The 17,475-nt window shown below is 36.3% G+C and overlaps 1 protein-coding gene across 1 annotated transcript in view; it reads right to left on the bottom strand.

The window, feature by feature from the left end:
- Nucleotides 1-2,382: 2,382 nt before the first annotated feature.
- LOC146441537 (uncharacterized) overlaps nt 2,383-17,475 on the bottom strand; it is a 33,283-nt gene continuing 18,190 nt past the window's right edge. Inside the window, exon 3 of the transcript XR_014849955.1 lies at nt 2,383-3,464. The gene's annotated coding sequence lies outside the window, so the exon portion shown is untranslated. The remainder of the gene's footprint in view (nt 3,465-17,475) is intronic.

The following is a 17,475-nucleotide window of genomic DNA, read 5'->3' as shown; positions in this document are numbered from 1 at the left end:
TAATTAATTAGCACACGTGCAATATTTTACAGAATTATAAATAGTACTGTATGGTGTAAAGTACACAATAGGAAAAATTTGTACAGCATGGTCAGCTAGTTTTTTGAGTGCTTAACTGTAAAGTTAGAAATCAGGAAATTCAAAATCTTGAGGGAAACAGGAGGCATGACACAGACATATTTAGAATTTCATTTTGATTTTCAAAGAAGTGTCAATATCTTTTTTCAAAATACAACTTTTTAATGTTGCAATTTTGAAACCTCTTTATTTCTCTCCCCCCCCCCCACACAAATCACAAAATAACTAAAACAAATAAAGCTTCTCAAGACTAATCTTTCAAGGCAGACTCTGGCACTAGAGTGTGCAGCAGCAAACTATCTATCCATACATCTCCCATTGAAGTCAAGCAGATTTTGTTCGAATTGCTAGCAGTAGAATTTATACCACTTGAAAATGATCCTAATACAGCTAAATTTGCAAATGGTTACCTCCCCCTGCACCCAAACAGCAGGGACACTACAGCTACAGCAATATAAATGTGTTAATCCCAGCACGATGTATTCCCACATCTCCCTGTATCAAATCATTCTAAAGGGTTTTCAATATACAAGTTAATTAGCTACAATGAAGCAGCAGAGTAACATCTAATGAAGACCAGGGCTTAAAATAGCAGAAATGGCTTGTTGTACCTTTTCCCCTGTCTTTAATATCAACACATTCTTTTGAAATGGGTTACAGGTATAGTTCAAGTATAATTTAACAAGAGACAGGTGGCATTTAATGAACAGGATTATTTTGATTATATGTTAAACATAGTGGATATTTTAAAATATGTATTTTCAATAACATGTGCAAGAACACCATTTCTGTATTAGCACCTCAAAATGCTACTGCCATAGAGTATTTATCATCTATCTATCTATCTATCTATCTATCTATCTATCTATCTATCTATCATCTGTCTATCTATCATCTATCTATCTATCTATCTATCATCTATCTATTTATCTATCTATCTAAACACTTGTAATTCTGAGCAAGAAGGTGACACCATTTTTTTGCTGAGCACACGACATTACACTCAAATTACATACTCTGTTTCTCATTTTTTAAAGCAGTCCATGGAAAAGCAGTTGTGTACATTCTATGCAAAAAATTAAATCTCTCTGAAACAAATTGCACAAAATTAAAATTATATGAACACAAATGTCTACAACATACAACTTGCAGAGATAAGTTAAAAAACAATAAAAGAGAGTAAACTTAATTACCTAAGAATTATCTGCTACTTTCAGAAAACACAGAGCTGCAGGTTGCAGATTTAACTAAGAAATTAAAAGCCCTAATTAATTGAATTAAGGGCCTGATCCTGACTGGAAGTCAATGAGAGTTTATCCATGTAAATCTCCTAGCTGGAGAGGGACTGAACACTCCCTTTTGCTGTCTATCAAGGATGAAACTCATCTCGTAATCCCACCACTTCATTAGCACCTTTCCAGGACATTATCTTTGCCCTAATCCTTCTGTCACTTTGGGGATTCAGGGTCATTAGAGCATTGAAGGGTCGATGTTACTGTCGTGGAGGTGTGAATTGATCACTAAGATGACAACTGGTGACAAGTGTACTTTATTGGTCTGCTACTTTGCCTCTTAATTGCTACTGATTAGCTTGTCTGTTAAAAAGGAAATTTGGACTCCTTCTGCCATTGCCAAAGATTACACTGCTTTCTAATAGGACCTCTCCCCTTAAAGGAGCCCATTTAGACACAGTATATTTGCCCTACTCAATGTAACTATTTATGTGAGTAAAATCAACAGGGTAGGGCCTGGGCCCTTTAAGCTGCCCATTATATTTAGTTTAGCTTTTGATTGAAAGAATTTCTCTGTTAAATAAAAAAACAAGTATTTCAGATTGCTTCTTCTCCTTTCTAAAGTCATGAAATGGATTACCTTTCTTTTTCCAAAAGTCCCATTTTAGATGTGGCTATTCTTCTACTTGAATGGATTTCCCAGAGGAGGAGCTGGCTCTCCAAACATCATAGTGCATATAAACTACACATTAAATCAAAATAACAACAAGAACCTCCCTCCCCCCCCCCCAAAAAAAAAAAAAAAACCAAAAACAAGGCAACCAAACTTTGCATCTTGCCAGGTTTCACATTTCAAGTCCTAATTGCTGTTCACCACAAGAATTACATTTATTTAGTTTTATAGAACTTAGTTTTACAGAACTTCCTGTTTAAAATAGGGTAAAAAAAGAAACTTTTCAAACTAGATAGCTAGGATAGTAGACAAATCTCAATGCAACGTAAATGTACTGTCTTGCTTGCTCTGCAGTGAGAATCTTTGGATTGCTTGTGGGTTTGTTTCATACGAGGGTAAGCGTTTCTATAAGAGATCATGCTTAGCATTTCTATAAGAGATCATTGCTTAGCAGCAAGGGAAAATGAATGCAGAACTTTGAAAACTCCCTGTTCTCTTTAATCAACATGGATTAAAAAATAACAAAGACAACAAAAAGAAAACAACTCCCAGATCTCCTATTCCTACTCCAAAACATACATAAAAGTCACTCTCTGTCTTACACCCCCTTCCAAAACCAAGTGCTAAACCTAAATTGGCAAAAATTAAGAGCTTTAACAAACGCCTAATCTTGAATTTTGTACTAAAGACAATGTAATAAAAAGCTAGGTGCTCAAGATGAATATTTGACCTTTTTGAGTTATCTGAAATGTTCCATGTTATGTTACAGGATCAGTATTTCACATCCTAATTTTTAAGGATGACACATCTCCCATGAAGAAAAATTACTACATAAAACTCAGATTGGCCTGTTGACTTTAATTGTGGTCAAAAGAAAACTTCAAACAGCTTGTGCAATAATCTGATCCCTCCCTTCCTCTTCCAACCTTGTCTACATAGAGCTTTTGCTGAAGCACTTGGTTTGCTTATTAAAAAAAGCTTGAACACGATGGAAACCTTTAATTAATTTTTTATTTGATTTCACTAGAGGAAAACAACAAATACCTATGGTATTAGTTGTCCAAGAGTAGCTTTACATGCATGGTCCTGTTCAAGAAAAACAAAAGTTCTTTCATTTTACCTCTGCAGGTTCCTACAAAGCACATCTGCTCCTGACTAGAGTGCTATTTGGTCTCTGGTCCCACTGTATTCTTCAAAAAGAGAACTTGATCTTGATATTTGGGTGGAAGTCCCTGTAGACCCCATTTTGAATTGTAGCTACTTTAACTTCACTAGTTTGGGTTTTAAAATGTTTTAATTTAACTAAGGCACAGCCCATTAATGGTCAACACAATTTCAGTCTGAGTGATTCACCTCAGTTTTCATTAACCAGTACCTTAACAGCTTGGCTTACCTGAAACAAACTGGCCCGTGTGGAAATAATCCCTACACCAGCTGCAAGACTTATGGGGTTGATGAACAATTTGGGAGATAGAGCATATCTGTGAAGAAAATGGGAGAAAGTGAGCACTGTCGAGGTCACTTCTGAAATCAGTGTCAATGCTTGCTTTACACAGCCTGCTCTAACAAATGTAGCCTTAGAGAATACCTGTTACCTGACAGCATTTTGGAAACAATCCCACACGGGTATTCCTGCTAGAAGATGGGTTCTAAGAAACAGAAGACACTGTAAAGGCACTGAGGCAGGCTGGTGCAGTGAGATACGGCTGAGATGTTTCCTTACCATCGCCATGCTGATGACTCAAAATTTGGTTCCTGTGGAACCTCATTACCTTTCTGCAACAGAAAACCAGTAAGCTCTTAATAATCTTAATCTGCTCATTAAGATTTAGGTGAATTATAAGGTCATGTAATTTTTTGGTTAAAAAAAAATCAGGTAAGTGATCCCTGTTTGTCTGAACAGCTTTTCTGGAGATTTGAGATCTTTCTATTTTACATTAGAAAACATGGACTCTCTGTAGGTCAGCCTTTAAGCTTTAGTAGAATTAATTGTCAGCAATTTCTATGGTTGAGCCATGCCATGCTGTTGAGTTCTTTGCCCCAGATCTCTTCACAGGTCAGAAATGTCTTGTCCTCTAGTGGAAATTTCCACTTTATTGAAATCTAAAAAAGTGCACCATCATCTGTCTTGTAAAACAGAAAAAAAAATCCAAGTCAGTAAAAAAATTGACAGAAACCTCTTTAAGGGAATTTCTATCAAAGAAGGTAGATCTTACATGATATGGGACAAAAGTGGCCCATAAAAAAAAGATGCTGAACACCCTGGGCAGGAGAAATTCAGTGTTCTTTAGTGGCTAACTGTGCCAGCTTGATGGCCCAGACAGGATGGTGGAGGAACAAGCAGGTGATATTAACTCTGCATCTGGTAGTAAGAAAAGTGCTACTGGAATGTACTTTATGTACATACATAAAAAATGGGCCAAATAGTTGGAAAAATTTAGAAGAATCACACAACCAAAGGACTGAAAAATAAACCAAAAAAAAAAGGGAGAAGACTGGAAATTTCTCCTGGAGGAAAAGATCTAGTACAAAAGGGAAACTAGGACCTCCTGGCTAAAAGCTGGGAATAGTTGTACTTTGAGCTGAAGGAGGGCCTATATTCCTTTGCAATGACTGAACAGAGACTGTTCAATAACAGCTGATTCACTCTCACAGGCAGAGCTGGACAATTTTCTGAGAGTTGCTCTTTTCAAGCAGAGCATCAGCAGATGATAATGCACCAGAGCCAGCTCTAGGGTCCCTGTGGCAGAGGCCTTATCTGATGACAGCAGTGATCAGATCTAGACATAGCATCTCTGTAGGAAATATCCATAACACAACTGATTTTCTTCCCCTGCCTGAATAATTCTGGGGTTTCTTCCCTCCCATATTCTTGGCTGCCCAGCCTATTGCTCCAGTGTGTAACAACCAGGTACAATGCAGCTACTACATATCCAAGGCCCTGTCACAAACAGCCCTACTAAATGAGCCTAAGAATGCCACAGCACACATTCACAAAGAAATTAAAGTTGTCTGTTCTTAAAAAATATGCTGATATTATGCATTGGTGTTAGCAGGACTTCCAGTTCAAGAGATAGCTGTTTGGATAGGTAAAACACATGAAGTCCTGGTCAGATTGATAGATTAGCTCAGAGCTCTGGCATTTGGATTAAAGCAGTATAGAAATGAATCTTATATTTGACATTTAAAACACTTTCAAAGGGAACCTTTTCCACTGCCTGCACTTTCTTAAATCACAGCAGAAAGAACTGCCATGGCAGAACAGTGTGAGAAATTACTATCCAACTGCTTCTCTGTTTTCCCACGTTATGACTGAAGACATTAGTCCCTGAATCATTTTACATCCTGGCATTGTGTACAACAACATTGTGCGTAATAAACAGACAATGCAACAGAAAGAAAATTTGAAAACTCATTTCTCCTTTCTTTTGGACAACATCTCGAATATAAATGTGGTTTGTGGCAGCTCCAGTTGAAAGAGAAAAAAGAAAAAAGAGAAAGGCTGCTTTTGGACAACCATTACTAAAAAGTTTAGGTTTATATAGTCTGACTCCCATTTTCCACACGACCTTGGTAAAGTCACTTATTGTAACATTTTCAGAAATGGATGCTATTTCCTCAGGCTTTCATTCTACTTCGCATCTCCAGAGTATATGACTGTTTTGCATGTACAACCAATAGGAAAAGTAAAAGTCTCAAGGGACTTTATGGAGTCTCTGGATTTTGATCCTTTCAGAGCTTCAGAGCTGTTTGATGTAACATACATACAGCATGATTTGTTAGCTGTTCCAGGACTTCTCTTAGAAAACATTGGGTTTATGGACTGCCAGAGTTTTCGAAGCCCAGTTTGAGACAGTTAAGTCATCCAGATGAAGTCAGTGAGAGACATAGTAGTGTTAAAATATCTGATCTTTTTCCAACTTAGTTCTTCCTATCACATGACATGAAGCATTTCATGACTTAAGGACACAAAACTGAAAAGTGGGTGATTCATTCCTCCTTATTTCTCAGCTCTCAAATCAGGGCTCTAGCTATTTTTAAATGGTTGAGGCAGAAGAAGTAAGGCAACAACCACTGAACAAGTTGAAGACCGTCATACTTGGAGGAAGTGACATGTTTTATACATATGCTTTATGTATGAAGGGCTTTGTATATTTGCTGGCAACTTGCATTGATTTATAAGAAACATCCTCTCAAAGCCAGATATTAAGGTTAAATTGGCAACTACAATCTCACTCTCCTGCAGTGTTAAATAAGTAGTACATATTTTAGGACTGAACAAATCAATCCAGAAAGGAAGAACTATGTCAGACTATAAACACAAACAGACCAAAGCTCTGCTAATCTGCTAAATTAGCTATTGTAGAGTGTTTAATTAGAGTGAATACATCCTCTTTATTGTCACCAATCTCTCTCCTGCTCATGTTCAAGCTGAGGTGGGCTATCAACCTTCATAATCATCAGAAATCACATTTTGGTGAATATTCAGGCAAGTCTGGGAGAGCATGGGAAGTTGAAGTGCTCTAAGAGGGCTTGGAAAAACAACAGACTCTGTTGGTGTTCATCCCACCAGATTTTAGATGTTCTCTTATTATCTCAGGACAATTCCAGATATACCACTCAGGGTTCTCACTGAAGTTCATCTTACTGTGCCCATAGGAAATGTCATTTCTCATTGCCATGGCTTGAACTTTTATTTCTGCCTTTCATTTGTGTGCACATCAAGCATTTACTAGGTAATATTCCTTCCCTTCTTTTTCTTTCTTTTTTTTTTTTTTTAGGAATATATGTAAGCATGTTATCACTGAAATGTTCTATATAGCTCTTGTTAGATGTTCTGTTAAGTCAAAACTATGCCAAGGTGAAAATATCCCTCTCTTTACATGCCAGATCACAAAAATAGCTTAACTTTTCTGAACATTCTGGTCCTAAGGTTTTCTCATAAAAGTTGAAAATGGTACCAAACTTCTGATGAACTTATTCTTTAGTTTCTTTGAACAGCTCTAACCACCAGCAGCAGGACAGGGGACTGTCTCCCACTCCACAGGGAAACTCCACAGGGACAATAATCAGCAAAGAAAGGAAAATGCACACATTTGTTCCAATAGTTAAACCAAAAGGAACTGGAGTGAAAATCCTCTGTAGAGTAGACTATAATATTGCACACCTGTAGTGAAATGCTGGCAAGTAACTGCATCAGTCACTGTGCTTGCACTGACTACCTTTTTCACTTGCAAAATCCAATTGTACCAAGATTAGTCAATAAAATTCATTAAAGCAGATTAGTAAGCCACGATGTAGGTATGAAATACATGAAATTAAACCAAAATATAGGAGGGGGGAAAAACCCAACACGTGGAAAACAACAGAAACCTACAAAACCAAGCTTTGAATAGGATCAGAAAAATTACCTCTGGCATTCTCATGAGATTCCCTCAAAATATGAAAAATATCACTGTTTGTAAAAAAAAAAAAAAAAAGTTACTTGGTTCCAATAGCTTTTTTAACTGCAACCTCCTAATATTTTGGAAACAAAGAAACTGCAGTACACCAACTGTTTGACAAAAATGTTAACACAAACTTTCTAACACCTCAGTAAATGCTTGAAAGAGAGCATTACTCTAATATCTGTAAATCAGGGCACTTCAAATTAACCCCAAGTTCATTAAAAAGCTTGCTGATTTTATGTTTTCTTTTTTATCATTCTGATACAAGCCTGAGAACAAAAGTGCTTAACAATTCCAGTCAAATCGGATCAGGGCATTAATTCTTGTTTGGATGCAAGAGCAACATAAATCATCTGTTCCAGGCTAACAATTTAAAGAGTGCACAGCGCATTATGTTAAATAAAGTATTAACACTGAGTTAAGAACACCTATTAAGGGACTTTGAGAGTTCTGGCTCACATTACCTTACACCATTTTTTTAAATAACCTTATTCCAGCTTTTTAATCCCATAATTATTCCATAACAGTATTGTCAGAAAACTCGTTTCTAACCATGCATAGCTGTAAAATATCATGTGAACCCCTTCACGTATTCATGTTACCAACCTGACCTGCATTAGTGAGTTTTACATTTTAATATATATGACTTAGTAATTGCAAGATGATTAAATAAAGTGTACCCGGTAATCTAAATTTCTGTGGTTTTTGAAACAAACTGCTGAAATAGCGGGGAAAAAAAAGAAGTCTTACTTCTGCATGGACATGCATACACACAATGTATACACACAATTTAATATGCACTTGTGTGTCACTTCACTTAGTCATTTAGCAGAATGACTTCTTCCCAGTCACTTTCAAAGTCTGTAGATCAACTATCTGTAGCTCTTCTGTCACGCCCTTGGTTTTCTTTCCAAGATGTTTTCTCTGAGTTTATTCCTGATTTCAGCGGATGTACTAGATCCGCAGTTATGCATTCAGACATTGCCACAGAACTGAGAGCTTTAGATGCTGAGAGTGTAAGAATTTCTTAGCAGTGAGGCTGATGTGGTAGCAGGAGGGAAGGGTGGGTGATGCATTCATGAATTTATGCATTGGCTGTGTATCAGGCCAGAACAGGCCATACCCACCACTCATTCTGAGCAGAAGAGACACTGCTATCCTAATTGCCTTGCTCCAAGATGTTTTTCACCAAAATAACTTTAAGTTACAGTAGCTGTCAGAGATGGCAAATAATAATTTTGTAAAAAAAGGACTCTTACTGTCTCTACTTTTAGGCCCTTCAGTACAGAAAACACAGGGACAAACTGGAGAGGGTCTTGCTGAAGACCATTTGGATGGGCCAAAGATTGGAGCTCTGCACAGGAGTTGGACTGGATAACCTCCTCAAACTCCTTCCAGCCACCATTATTCTATTACTCTGATAGTCTTCCCAGTATATATCTTCTTTAAAATTATTTGAAATATAAACAGACAAATATAGAGATAAGAAAGGTCCCAGGGATTATTCTGGTCTATTCCATTTCTACCTTTTCCTTGGCCAGATTTTCCATCTGACATAACTCCATGAAGCTTTAAGCTAGCTAAGAATCTAGCACCCAACCCTATTTGATTTAAGTACATTTGTCACAGAAATTGATTGTAACAATTAGCTGAATAAATAGATATAACATATCTTTAAGTGTCATAAAAGTAATGTGACTGGAGGTAAATCATATGAATAATTACAGTCAGGAGCCCAGGTTTTCCACTCACTTTCCATACATACTTTGAATTGCAGGGCCTTCTGGTGACTAATTTACCTCTTTTTCTTGAGATATTTAGGAACAGATTTGCAGTGATGGTCAAGATGCAAGGTACCAGTGAATGAACAACAAAAATACTCAAACATGACACTTAAGAAGCATTGAATTTTGCTTAATCTTTGTTACTTCTCACAAGTATTAATGTGAACACTGTGTCAAGAGAATGAATTTTTATGTCTACAGCTGAGATTAATTCATTCATGAAATGAAAATAATTTTGTGAAACAAATAAACCTTTCTTCAGGCTGAACGGAAAGCAGTTTATAAAACCTTACTCAATCAGAGAAAATAAGAAAACTGCATGATTGAGATAACTGCTCTGATTTTATGAATTATTTAATTTTCAAAGGAACTTTCCAAGCAGAGAATCTGTGGGAAAATCAAATATGAACACTGTTTATATGACATGTAATTGAAATCTTTTCATTTAACATTTTAGACATAAAATTCCATTTTATAAAAAAACCCAGCTTGATTCTATTGGAACGGTCCATTGTCAATTTAAAACAAAAGCTTGAATGGTCAAGAAAAATAAATGGAACAAAGACCATGCAAAATTTTTCCCCATTTCAGTACATAGCTCAGTCAGCTTTTGAGCTGGGAAGATCCTGAAAAAGTCTGGATATAGTTCTAAATACATGTAAACAAATTTTTTTCATGGAAATTTATCTGACTTCCCAACCAGTTCAACATTTCACAGAAATGCTTAAGTTTCTAGCAAGTAGATATTCTACGAGGTAAAATTTCCACTGAAGAGGTCGATTATTACTGAGAAAAAGAGGACTAAATTTTCTGAAAATAATAACCTGGTATTATAGGCAGATTATCCATCTAACTAATTTACTGAAGAGGTTATGTCTTGTAATAATTTAATTTTGGATTTTGGATTTTTCATCTCAACATTTTCTTCTTTATATACACATACATATGTGTGTGTGTATCTGTGTCTCATTCAATCTTTTTTCACATATTTATATAAACTAGAGGAACAAACCTGACACAAACTTCAACAGATAATAAAACTTTGTGACAGTTTTGGCTGACTTTTCTTTCTCTCATTTTAGCTTATTTTAACTCTGTTTAACACTATTATTTCCAAATTCACCGTAATTATTTTTGACCTTGTGTTTTCTAAAAATTTTGGTAAGGCCTGAACTGTACAACAAGTCATGACTCTATGAACGTGAGCCAACATGTTCTCTCATAAAGGTATTGTCAAACCAAAGGTTTGGAGATCATCAGGTTAGGGGTTTTTTCACCTTCCCTCCTTCAACTGAAAATTGCTGCTGTTTTGAAGAGCCAAAGGGAGAATATGCTTTTTTTTTTCCCCCAGAACTCAAACCCAGCTTGGTTAAGAAATCCAGAAGTGTGCCCCATCACTGCTGGTTTCAGTCTCTCTGAAACGGATCTTCCTCTACCTGTGTTGGAAGTCCCAGCTGTGAGCAAATCCATTTGGAAATGCCAGGGGAAGTAAAAGGAAAAAAAGGGGTTTTGCATTTGTCTGGTCATTATTACACCAGACTATGAACTAATGTTACTGATTCAAGCTGCTTTCAGACACTCAGTTTATATAAACATGCAAAGTCTGGTGGAGTACCTAAGGATTGTCAGCCTGAAAAAATGGTGAGGTTTTGCTTGCTGGGTCACTAGCTCCAGCTTCTACCCACATTCGTGTCAGGCCCTCAGCTTCTGGATGAAACCAGCGCAAGTTGCCAACAACAACATACAAGACATAGCTAGATGTTTTCCAGCCTCAGGAAAAATCTAGTTCAGATGGGTACACTGAAATTTGTACCACAGTGCAGGTCTGGTTTTTTTTTGTATGGTCTCTGCCTGAGTGAAACGCATGAAGAATTCAGATTCTTACTTACATTTGCCAAAACTATGCTAGTATCAAGTCAAACATGAACAATATAAAATAAACATTACTGAATCTTGGTCTAAACTGGAAAAAACTCCCAAACAAGTGAAAACTAGTAATGCTAGCCATGAAGCAGATGGCTAGCCATCATCGATACTTACAATACTAAGCACAAAGTGCAGTGCAACATCATTAATACTTACAATACTAAGCACAAAGATTATGGACTGCCTTTAGCTTCCAGAATTTATGCATTAGACCCACCTATTCTCTTGATTTTCAAATGCCAAACACTAGTCCTTGCCAACAGGAAACTTCTTTCTTTATGTAGACTTTTATGGACTTGTAGTGGAGCTCTCAGCTGAATCCAACGTGTTGGTTTGAGAGACCAAAATGCTCATATGTCATGAAGCCGCAAGGAGGTGGACAAAGATGCCTTTGTCTCCAGGCTCTTCCAGTCACCAACAGATTTGACTATGACACAGAGATAGCAACACTGCAATTAAGTTCCCTTTAGCTATATGGGGTTGAGACTACTGTTAAAAAAAAAAAAAACAAAGTGGGGGGAGAAGAAAGTAACAGCCTTTTTTTTGGCCAAGGTAAGAATTTTCCAAACACTCGCGTTTCAGTGCATCAATGGACACATCCATGAGAGTTTCCTTCTGTATCAAATAATGTCAAGCTGTGTTCTCAGTTTGGATCGCTTGCTAACACAGGAAGAGAAGGGACTGGAGCCTTTCTGAGAGTATGTTAATTTGAAAAGGTGTTTATTCTGTATCTTACATCAGTTTTCCACTGGGGATGGTTTTGTTCTCACTATTCCTCTCCCTGAACCAATTTGGAATCAATGCCTGATCTTCTGCCTCTCTTGCAGCTTGCCTTCAGAGTGTTCTTCTTAAGGAAATTATGCATGGAAATTCCTTTTTAGGAGCTTTCACTGAAACCACAAGTCTGTATCTGAAATATATACTACTGAAAAATTTTGCCCAAAGCTTTGTCTTGGCTATATAAAGAAATTATAGGTGTGGACCAATTTTTGAATTAGCATGAAAACTGCTTTTATGTGCATATGAGAAAGGCCTTTTGAAACGTCTTGCCAAAGGCTTTTTTGTCTTCTGGTTGTTATAAGAAAACATGGTTGCCCAAAAGAAAAAACCTGATCATGGTTCCACCTTAATCAGATTCACAATCGTGTCCTAATGCAATTTGTCCTAATCCATTTCTAAGGAAGACAACCATTTATGATTTGGAAAGACATGTGGGAATAAATGTGGCTATATGGAAATCCCCTGAGTCTTTTATTTACTATATTTTACCAGTTCATAAAAAAAACTAATTACATTTTCGAGAAGAAGGCATTATAAATGCAATGTATATTCTAATATAAAACCCCTCTACCAGGGTGCCCTACAATCAAACAGTGCTCAGTTTACAGTCTCACAGTGCATTTTATATCTCTGTGGCTGGTTTTATAAAAATGATGCCATGCTTAACACATTATAATACTGATCACACATTTCAGCACATAGCTGAAAGTGGTGCTATGTTTGTTTTGTTTGGGAAAAGAATATCTTCTGCTTAGTATGGCAGCAATTGCCCTTGCAGCGAAAGAGATAATCATGTGATACCCACAGAATAAATTAATTAATACTTGTGCAAATATCTGCACATACATGTTTATTTAATAAATACATATATACTATTATTTATTTATTTAATTAATTAATTAAAATCATATGCTCCAGAGAATGAAGAGACAGGTCAGTGTGTTCTGGAATCTGTTTAGACATACCTACCCCACTCCATGCACATCAGGAAGTAAAGGGTGGTATGGGAAAGGATACAAAAAAACACTTAAGAGAAGATTTAGCTTTATACATATGAGTTGTCCCATTGGAATTGTGTGAATAAAGTTAACCATAACTGTTTTGAGAACTGGGGTCCTAAGATAACACAGAGGAGTTCCAAAGGTGAAATGGTCTAGGTTTATTTGCATTGAAATTCTTTCATGTACTATTTCCCACCATACACACTCATTAAAATATTATAAATGTTATTGCTAAGAAAAAATTTGCTATAAACATTGCTGACTGTAATAAATGCTATAAACCTGGGGCAGGTCACCAGTGTAAATAATTAGAGTCTTTCTATTTACCCATTTGTAATAAATAGGAGATCACGTAACTCACGAAATTATAATTATCCAACATTTAATCATTTATGTTTTACTTGAAGAGTTTGGGAAAGAATGTTTTTCTTTTGCATACTCGCATATGTGGATGATCCTTTGTTCTTTAGCTGGTGAAAACTGAGGTTCTTATTCAAAGCTTATCCACCATAACCTTTTTATCAGTTGACTGGTTGCATATACTGGAAAAGTTGTGTTGATGAATAATCTATGGTTTTACATGGACCAAATAAAAGACTTTTGTGTTTGTTTGTTTGCCTGATGAAAAATAGTCCTCCATTGAAGTCAAAGTTTCATTTTATACAGGACTGCAAGATAGAAAAAATTGACTCGATTCCAACCTGGAGCTAAACCTAAAATAGTGGAAAGAATAGTGAAGGAAAATTCCATTACTTGTTCAAAACACATTGATCTTATTTTGTGCAGCTATAATGTTGAATAAGATGAATGGGAAGAAAATAAACAGAAAAGGTGACAAAAATTTAAAATCCTTTTGAATCCCACAATATCAAAGCAATATTTCAATATGAAATTATTTTTAAGATTTTCTAAATAAAAGCCATATTGGAAAGAGTTTCAATTTTTATAAATCAACATATTGAAAAGCAAAGTTTCCTCAAAGTGTCTAAAAAATAGAAAATTAAGTCCTTCTTCAGAAGACAGAATGTTAGGTTCTTCTTTTCTTTTTTAATTACTTACTTTTAAACACACAGAAACTAAATATATCCTCTTGACATTCTAATGACTCTCTATGCAGTGCACCAAAAGACTGAAAAAAAAATTATGTACCCCTCGAAACGTTACTGTCAGTATGAATTTTGGCATGACACACTCAAGAAATACTTCAGGTGAGAAAAAGGTGTATTATATAAGAGCAACTGTACTGGTAAAACAAAAATATTAAGATTCGATGCCTCCTGATGCATAAGCAGAATATTAAGTAATTCACAACAACTGTGTGAAGTTTACTTTCCAAGAAAATAGTCTTCAACATGTTTACAGGTGAATAGAAAGTGATACACAATACATTTTTGTTTCAGTACACTCCACCAGTAAATCCCCAAACTGAAGTCCTAATTAATGTATGAACCAAACATTGCAGCAACTAAATCCTTCTCCTTCCAAATTACTATATACACAAAATGGAAAGTGCTCTCCTTTGCTTTTTATTGCTGTTATCACCTTGGTTTGTTGTGGGATTTTTTTTTTTTCTACATTGGATTTTGCTTTTATTTGAAGAATCATTTCTCCTCGTGTGTTTGGTTTCAATGTTTGGCATATGTTTCTTAGGCCCATATCATACCACATGTGGGCCTGGACACCATCACTGGTCTAGACAATAACACTGGGCAAACTTTGTACTCATAAGACAAAAAGCAACTTTTTAATGTTGAAGACTATTAGAACTAGTCCAGAATTGGTATGTGCTGAGCTGATAGGCAATGAGCATCCAAAAGTAACAAATCTAATCAGAGAGGAAAATAAAGGAGTATTTAATTTAAGTTATTTTGGAAAGAAAGGTTTTCAAGAATGGACATTCAACAGTCTCTGAAATAGTGCCTTCTTTACACTTGATACCAAAAAGAGGTCCAGGTATCCAATAACCTTTTATTCTTATATTTATTTTTAATATTTAATTTTAGATTTATTAAACCTGAAAGTTGCAGACATAGTTTTTGCAAGCTCAGCATGCTCAATAAGTAACTTTGAGTACCTTTAACAAGACAAGACTGATTTTCCTATTGGGAAGATTAATTTCTCATTGCTGTTGTTGTATAAGTACAGGCCTGTTTTCCTTTGTAATAAATAAAGCTGAAGTCAACACATGTAACCACCGGTATAATACGTGCATGTTGTGAAACTTGCCCTGACTCAAATCTTTTTAATGGTTTTCCACTGAAAATTCAACATCTGCCAACACCACACAAATCTTGATAACTGATGTCATCATGAACCCATTAAGCCTTGGTTTTTAACATGTTAGGAAAACAAAGGGTTTATGGAAGACTGCTAACAGAGGGCTAAATCCTGGAGCCCTTATTCAACAGTAGGAATTGTTCTTTAAGTAAGGTGTGAGTAAGAACATCTTAAGCCTGGCAGAATGTAAGCAAGCTCTTGTTCCACATTAAATTTAATTAAACAAGCCATTCATGAAAATGACACCGTAAGATATGAAACCTGTCACTGCAAATCACCTTTCGTCACTGAGGCTGATTTGGGAATGCATGTCCTGCCACACCAGCTACTAGCTTTGATGTGTCACAGCTGTGATACTGCAGCAAGGAAAAGCCATTTAGATAGAGGGGGAGCTTTGGAGTAGTCAGGCATTTTCCCTTAAGGATCTGAAACTTCTCAGCAGAGGCCATCCAGAGATACACATTGAAGAAAAAGGTCTTCATACCAAAATCTCATAATATGCCTGCAGGATCCCTGTAGCCGTAGCTAAGGGAAAAGCTGTATAGTGTTGAAAGAGTAAGGAGCATCTATCCATCTATAAAGGAGGAATCCCATGTTATCTCTAACATCCATACACCTGCAAAACTGATAGTGCCTATGCAGCAGTTTGTTTCCTGGGCACAGAGGTGGTTAATCAAAGTTACAGCATGAGACCTGGGGGGGAGGGAAAGTCATTTAATTAATATGCCAGATATCCTTGCCAAAGCTTTCGCCAAGATTAGGTTCAGATTGTAAAGAAATCTCCGAGAGAAGGATAATTCTCAACACCTGCGGGCACTTTTATTAGCTGCCTGCATAGAGTAGAAAACCTTATGTTAAAGTATTTTGTCTCTGCTCTACCAAACTGACCTCACATGCTTTTATCTGGCCATAACCATAAGCAGATTTTAAAGCAGGCTACAGAGGAGATTGCTAATGGGCGAGTGTTCTGTGGCAAATCGACTTGAATAAAGTAACCTGTGGATGGAAGCAATCATATAAAGCTGTTCAAAAGGGGACACCGTCAAAACAAGGGTAGGTTTGGGTGCATAGAGGAAGAAGAAAGTGAGAGAGATCACTAGGATCCTTAACACATCCAGAAGAGGCATCCATCTAATGTAGCATTATGCTACATCCAAGTCCAGACCACCAGGGCAGAACCTTGGCTTTGTTAAGGGGAGTAGAAATATTCCCTGCAAACCTCTAAATCTTTTTCTCCTGGCAAAATTTCAGCAGTGTTTTTTGTTTATTTGTTTTGGAGTTTCTGGTTTGTGTTTGTTTGCTGTTGCTTTGGGGGAATTTGTTTGTTCCTTTATTTTTTTTCCAGAGGCAGTTGATTCTACAACATTGCAGAACAAGGTTCAAAAGTTGAATGCATAGCCACAAAGCTTCTAAGCATACAAAACCTCAGTAAACACCTGATGTGTTTAGAAACATAATACAATAAATCTAAGAAATTATTGTGTTTTAGTACTGCATAATGTAACTCCTCACTAAAAGAAATTTGAGGGAATTTAAGGTGTGTTTTTCAGTATTTGGTTGTGAAATAATTTGTTCTTATCTGAAAGGAACAGTTACAACTGTCTGGTGGAGTCATGATATTATTGAATTGTTATTCACTCTTGATCCAGTGATATGTATTTTCAGCTCATGTAAACATACAGACACATGCATAGACATGTGCAACAAAATTTCTGCAATGATTTGTGGCAGCAAAACATGACTTCTCAAATGTTCATCATTCTATGCACTTTAAACAGTCTCTCTTTAAACTGTTTTATCCATTTAAATTTTATTTTTCTGTGATTCAAAACACTCCATTTTTCTAGATAGAAGAATAGCAAAAGGGCTCTGATTTCCATTATTTTTGTGCTAATAAAATGAAAGTACTGGCAATTATAAAAAACATCTGTGACTTTGGAAAATACGGTAAAAGTCTTTAGATTTTTCAAGAAATAGTCATGAAACATTGCCCTGAGCTTTGGTGGTTGCATTACTGCTCTGGTTGCATTTTCTCATTCCTGTCTCAGTTGTATCAGAGTCCTTTAAAAGAAAATGGTAATGACAATTCACAGCCTGGTAATTTCAGGTTAGATTCACCCCTCTTCAGTCAGGCTAACCAGTACCTCATTCTGCAAGAGCCTAAGTCACCCAAATGAGTGTATATCAATGATAATGTGTAAATGACTAGGTATATCAGGCAAGCTGCAGTGACTCTAAACTTTAACTCATTTCTCCTTACATTTCTTTCTAGCAAAC

The sequence above is a fragment of the Lichenostomus cassidix genome, chromosome 2 (genome assembly GCF_008360975.1).
Source record: "Lichenostomus cassidix isolate B80296 chromosome 2, HeHo_3.0, whole genome shotgun sequence".
NCBI lineage: Eukaryota > Metazoa > Chordata > Aves > Passeriformes > Meliphagidae > Lichenostomus > Lichenostomus cassidix.
This window is presented reverse-complemented; position numbering and strand designations above follow the sequence as displayed.